Here is a 7,335-nt window from a genome sequence, read left to right as displayed (position 1 = left end):
CCAGCATTCTGTTCTCACACTGGCTAACCACATGCCAATGGGAAGCCCACAGGCGCAATAAGAGCCTACTTGTGATTCCCAGCAGCTAGTATGCAGAGGCATACCACCCCCAACACAGGAGACAGCATAATGGCTAGTAGCCACTGGTGGTTTTCTCCTCCAGGAATTTGTCTAGCCTACTTTTGAAGCTTTCCAAGTTGATGACCATCACTATCTCTTGTGAAACAGGAAGTGAATTCTATAGTTTTAATTATGTACTGTGTGAAGAAGTATCTGAGGGAGAAAATCTCTCAATCCACTTTCTCTGCATCATGTATAACATTATAAACATGTCCCTCCATCATTTTTTTTCTAAACCAGAGCCCCAAGCATTAGAGTCTTCATGAATATTATGGCCAACCACTTTGTCATTTTCATTGACTGTTTCTGCACCTAGCCTAGCTCTAGGATTTACTTTTTGAGATGGAGCCACCAGAATTGTACACTATTCCAAATACAGCCACATCATAGCTGGCTGCTTCATTTTCAGTCCTTCCCCCAATAATTCTGAGCCTAAAATATGTTTCCTCCCCCCAACACTGAGTTGACAGCATGGAGCTTCCTACCATGACCCCATGATGTTTTCAGTTAGGCATGGCCAGTTCAGACCCCATCAGTGTATACCTGACTTTAGGAATGTGCCCCAACATCATTCTCTTTACACTTACTCAACATTGAACCTCATTTGCCATTTTTTTATTCATTCAATTTGGAGAGATCCTCTTGAAGCTCTTTGCAGTACATTTACATTTTACCCATCCTGAATAATTTGGTGTCTTCTACTAGTCTGGTCACCTGACTGCTCACCCCAACTCCAGAAATCTCACTGCTCGTTTCCCTCCATTGTGAGAGCTGTCCATTGGCTCTTCACTGCTTCATGTTCTTTAACTAGTTACTAATGCATAAAAGGACCCATCCTTTCATCCCATGACTACTAAGTTTACTCAGCCACCTTTGGCAAGGAACATTTGTCAAAAACCTAAAATTCCAGACAAGGAGTCCCAGGAAGGCAGGGGGGATGGGCACAAGGTGGATTACCTTGGGGCCAAGCCACACCTCAGGGGTCATAACACAATATTCTCTTGCTGCCTTCAAGTAATTTAGGACCCATAGAGCTTTTTCCTTTCTCTATAGAACCCCTAGGAGGGGGGAAAGGGATGTTGGTTGGATTCTGGAAAGTTGGTAGTGACTGGTGAGAGTCTGAAAACTACCAATTTCCTCCAGCCCTTGAATGTGTCAACGACTGCTGTCTGTGTGCATTCACCACGGAAGGCTTGTTGACCACAGTGAGACTTAACTTTCACATAAATATTAACAGGAATCCTATAGCCATAAAAATGCCTTGCTTTTCACACCGGGAAAGTAAAAAATATGTAAAATCTATGCAGTTCCCTCACACACACCATGCTGGGGGCATGTGCTGCTGTCATTGGTGCCACACAGTACATGCTACTGTAGAAGTCCCTGCACAGAGCAAGACAGCTCATCTAGAACAGGTAACTACTGGAAACTAGAGAGGTGTGCATATGTGTGGAAAGACAAGCAAAAGGCCTTATAAATCTTGGGTCATTACTAACATCCCAACCCTAAGTACATTTGCTCTGAAGTAAGTATTATGCATTTAAATGGCGCTTACTTCAACATGAATTATGTGGAATTGCACTGCAGTCTTAGCATGTCTGCCAAGCAAGGTGTGAGTGTGTTGGAATTCCTGTTCCTCCTTATCCAATGGTTAGAGGAGGAAATGCTGTAGAGAAACAGGTCAGGCATTCTATTCCTGAGAGCACTAGACCAGCTCAGATGGTCTGGATATTCTGCCACGGTGACAGAAGGCTCCCACAGTTTTGGAAAGAATTGCAAGCCAGGGAGCCTTTTGCATCCCTGAAAGCTTTTCTGCTGTTCCACAGACCCCCCTCCTTCATGTGTAGATCAATATCTTGCGTGCCAGCCAGCTTCCTCCAATCCAGCCTGCACAATGAATTCATCCATCACTTTGCTCTTTTCCTAATGAATATTTTCTCCCTTGTAAGGGTTGTTGCTAAAGTCTCTGCACGGCAATATTTCTCCTTCAAGATGTCACTCTGCTTAGCAGGCTGTGGTGGAGTTTAATAACGGCCCGGTGCGACTGCTGCTTGGTGAAATTTTCCTCTTCCACATCTATGCTCCTGCACCCCTTCAGTGCCCTTATCAACTGATATTTCAAATAATAATTACAGTACATCTCCCCTGTGAGATTTTCTGCTGTTAAGAGGATATAATGAATCCAGAGAAACTCCAAAACAATGTGAATGCCAGAATTACACTATATGGCAGGCTTTCTTTCCTGTATGCCTTGGTTGAGCTATGGAGCCAAGATAGAAGGAGCTGCTCTAGATTTTTATCCCTATCTTATTAAGACTGTATATAGTTCTGTATTTTGTGTTGCCTCACGAAATTCAAAAGACAATGCTGCTTGGTACAGATGTCTTATTTCATTTACCTTAAGTGAAAGGGCTGGCCTAAGACAGTTTGCTGGATGAGGCAAAACAGCAAGTGGCACATACACCCCTCAAGTCAAGATGCATAGTACCTTAGGCTGGTCAAGTTACTGGGGCACCTGAAGCAGAAAATGCCACAAGTACATCTCCCCCTCCCTGGCAGTAAAAATATAGTAATAATGGATTACCAACAACTTAGTGCCTTTTGATAACAATTTTTATTCCTTTTGATTACACCCACATTCTAACAGTAGGGCTGACCTGCAGTTAGGCCTCTTAAACAGGAGCGGGAGGGTTATGCGAGTTGCGTAGGACACACTCCAGCTGTCAACCCCACATCCAGAAAGAACAAACTGTTGAAAGCCAATCCTAAAACAAATCTACACAGTAAACAGAAGCCACATACCCCTCAGATTCCTGAGCTGTGAATTCATAAAAGCTAGAGATTTGGGGTTCTTTTGTTTAGATCACTAACAAATAAAAAAGATCGCCCTCTTTAGTTATGAATGGAATAGAGAAGGTTGGAATCCTCCCCTTTGGCAGTAGATTCAGAGTAGACTCACAGAATGCATAACAACCTTGTGGAATTTATTGCCACAAGATACAGTGATAGCCTTAATAGGGAATTACATAAATTCATAAAGGATAGGTGTCCATGAATGATATTCACTAATAGGCAAAAAACTTTGCGGTTTAAGAACATACCTATAGCCAACAGATATTTCTATCAAACTTTAAAAAGCAGGGAAATTGGGCAGCTATAGCGAATGCACCAGGGGAGCAGGAGACCTGAACTTCTCTCTGAGATATTGGACTGCCCTACAAATTGGTCAAAATGCAAACACAATTTGGGTTGGTCTTTCACAGTCCAATCCACTTCCTGTGCAGCTTGGAAGAATTTGGTAACATTTGTCCCACCTTTTTATTCTACAGCAGGCACATGTAGCCTCCCACCCAATAAGCTGTCCCTGGCCACATCCACACCAGACCTTTATTTCACTTTAGGCAGTCATGGCTTCTCCCAAAGAATCCTGGGAAGCGTGGTTAGTGAAGGGTGCTGAGAGTTGCTAGGAGATGCCCTGTTCCCCTCACAGACCTTCAATCAGAGGAGCTGACTGTTAAACCACTCTGGCCACTGGAACTCTGTCAGGGGAATAGGAGTCTCCTCTCAGCTCCCTTCACAAACTACACTTCCCAGGATTCTTTGGGGGAAGCCATGACTGTCTCAAGTGGAATAAAAGTCTGGTGTGGGTGTGGCCCCAATTAGGCAAGCCCAGCAGCTGTGAGTCTGGTTTTTAGAACACTGACAGTTGGTTCTTACTGAGCATGCCTGACATAATTGAGTTCAATGCAAAATTTCTGAATTAAAATTAGCCAGGCATGTTTTTAACTTTTAAAGGGCAGAAGATGACAGTCAGAGTACGGGACAAGGTCAGTAATAGGATTAAAGGTACTCTGTGGACATGGCTGATTTTTAATTAATTTCAACAGATTATGAGAACTTGACAGAAAAAAGTCCAAAAAGGGTCTTTCCCCCCCTTTCTCTTTTTACACTTTGAACTCTCGATTTTCTCTGACTGTTTTGTGTATCACCATGAAAATTTAGAGGGTTGTTAAGCAAGCATTTCTGAGTTCAGGACTATAAGTTTTGTAAGGTTTTGTTTTGAAATGGGCTTATGGGAAGGATCAGAGTGGCATGGGGGGTATTTTCAATTTAACATTGCGGAATCCATGCTGACTATAGTATACAGCCACTCTCATGGTATAATAAAGCACCAACAGTAAATGGAGCCTCCAAGTTCAGAGGCAGTTTACCTCTGTATAGGAGTGCCCAGAGAGAACAGTTGAATTTCATCCTCTGGCCACAGGCTTGCTTCATGCAAGCATTTGAAGAGCCACTGATGGCAAAAGAATGCTGGAGCAGATAATCCTTTGAGCTGATCTAGCAAGACTCTTCATCTGTTCTTATGTGGCATCCTGTGATGGGGGACAGGCATCTACCCACACAATAGGATAGGCTAGATTAGATAGCTGCAATGCAATTTACATGAAGACAGTCTGAAACATAAGAGCCTTGCAGGATCAGACCAAAGGCCCACTAGTCTGGCAGTTTGTCCTCACATTGGGCAGCTCGATATACTGAGGTCCTGCCTGCAGACTTCCCATAGGCAACGGCACTCTCCCCACTTGTGATTCCCAGCAACTTGTATTCAGAGACATATTGACTCTAACAGTGGAGGTAGAACACAACCAGATTAACTACTAACTACTGATAGCATTATCCTCCATGAATCTGTGTATTCTTTTTTAAAGCCATTTAAGTTGATGGCCATCAATACATCTGGGAGTGAATCTCACAGTTTTAACTATCTGCTGTTTGATAATATGTGCCACATGCTATCTAGAGTATCTCAAGAATCACTTGAGGCTCTTTCCTAACTCCCTCTAGTGTCAAATGCATCATGGATGGACAAAAGGGATAGAGCCTTTTTGGAATAGCTTCCCAAGACAGGCCTGCCTGGCTTCATCACCGTCTACTTTTCAGCAAGCTTTCTGGGATGCTTTTAAACAAGATTTGACGTTTTTTGTGCTTCTTGTTTTTCATTTTTAGTGATGGGTTTTATTATTATTTTAATATATTATAATTTAATTATTAGTTGCTCTGATTATTTCTCATAGAAAGTCAGGGTATAAATATTAGAAATAAATATTATAAATGCAAAAGAGAAATTTCAGGACAACTAGAGAGTTTCCTAGCATGTCAAAAGACAAAGTTCATGCCTGGAATTATTAGGAAAGGGACTGACATTGGAATTAAACTGCTAATGATTTAATGTCTTTATACAAATCTGTCCTGCAGCTATACTTGGAATTCTGTGTACTATTCTGGTCACTCCTTCTCAAAAAGTGAAACCCCCCTTCATAGAGCTGGAAAATAACAAAAATGAAAATTCTCCAGATAATTTATTATAGAAAACGATAACTTAGGCTGCAGTCCTTTACACACTTATCTGGGTGAATATAAGCCTTACAGAACATTAGGACTTAACAGTGCAATTGTAGCCATTTCTACTCAGAAGTAACTGGCATAACAGAAGCTTACAGAATACTGCATTGCCTGGAAAAAGTGAAGCAAGGTATTTTTCTCCTCTTGTAGAACTCAGGGTCAACCAATGAACATGGCAGTAGATTTAGGACAAACAAAAGGAAGTACAGTGCACAATTAATTTTTGGAATTTGCTGCCACAGAATATGATTTATAAAGTTTATAAAGCTGTAAAAGGGGATTAAACACATTCATGGAAGAGAGATCTGTTAGTCATGATAAGTGGGTCCTATAAAAAAAAACACTGCAGGTATAAAGTGCTCCTGCTCTGGGTTCCAGCAAACCATGCCTGTGCTCAGAATACAGTAGGACCCCGCTTTTCGGCAGCCTGCTTATATAGCGGGTAAAATTAGAGTAAGGCCCCACTCATATAGCGCTTGTTCCGCTTTTATGGCATTTTTTGGGCGTGGGGCGCCATTTTATTGAAGGAGTTCTGCTTTTCGGCGGGTTTTGCTTTTAGGCAGGGGTCTGGAATATAACCTGCCATATGAGTGGGGCCCTACTGTATTCCATTCCCCTCCCCAGTTTTCTACCTCTCCCACACTCTAACACACATGCAGCACTCTGTGGTCACCAACCATACACAATATCTCATTGGACTGGTGGGGGGGGGGCTTCTCTGCCACCGCTTAGGGCTTACCCTAAAGTTTTTTGTGCTTCTGCATACCTTGGGTGTTTCTCCAAGAGTGCCAATATCACTCTCTTGTGACTGGATAGTACCACTATGGCTACATTTGGAGAACGTGTTCAATATTAGTATGTGCTCAATGAGAAACTCCCTAGTATAGCTGACTGCAGTGGGGTTCAGTGTCTGCACTGATCAGCTCATTTAAAGCTCCCAATTGTTCCTTTGTAGTCACCTCTGTACCTGCCCCACACCTGGCATTACATAAGATGTCAGGTATGGGCCAGATGGGCTTGATTTGTAAGGAAGAGCCACACTGGCGCCTGTGCTAGGCCTAATTAGCCTGCGGGATGGCAATGTAGATCAGACTAGAGGCAGAATGCCACTGAGTAAGAGTTGCTACCAGGAGAGGGCAAGAACTTTCATCCCTTGTTTACAGGCTTCACAGAGGCATCTTGCAGGCAACTGTGGGAAGCAAGATACTGGACTAGTAAATGGACCTTTGGTCTGCTCCGGCAGGATTATTCTGTTCTTTATGTCATGTAGAGAACACAGCATTATCGAAACCATATTGTAGAGAGACTGATAACAAAAGGTAAAGTATAAGTGATACCTTTTTGAAAGGATACTATCTTAATTAGTTTTTTATGGGTCTTCCCTCAGAATAGATTCTGCTACTTTCTGGTCCTAATCTACTATAGAAAGGGAAGTTATAAATCTATTTATTTATTTGATTTATATCCCACCCTTCCTCCCAATACGAGGTACAGAGCTATCATACGCAGTACCTTGTGTAGGCAGGGGCTCCCAAACTGTCATCTACGGACAACCACTGGTTTGCAGCATGTCTGTAGATTTGTGTTTGAAGATGAGAGATGGCACATCCATCATATTAAATATTCATATGGGGTTTTAACTATTTTATTGCTTCTTTTATTTCTTGTATTTTATTGTATACAAGAAATAATAGTAATAAAAATACAATTAAAAACCATACAAGATCAACTACAGTGCCTTACAACTGCTACAACAGGCAGAAAAATCATTGCACTGGGACCCTCTATAGTTTTTAAGCAGTCTGTGAGAAA

Source organism: Rhineura floridana, chromosome 6 (assembly GCF_030035675.1).
Source record: "Rhineura floridana isolate rRhiFlo1 chromosome 6, rRhiFlo1.hap2, whole genome shotgun sequence".
Taxonomy (NCBI): Eukaryota; Metazoa; Chordata; class Lepidosauria; order Squamata; family Rhineuridae; genus Rhineura; species Rhineura floridana.
The sequence above is the reverse complement of the archived record's forward strand: the minus strand, read 5'-3'. Positions refer to the sequence as shown.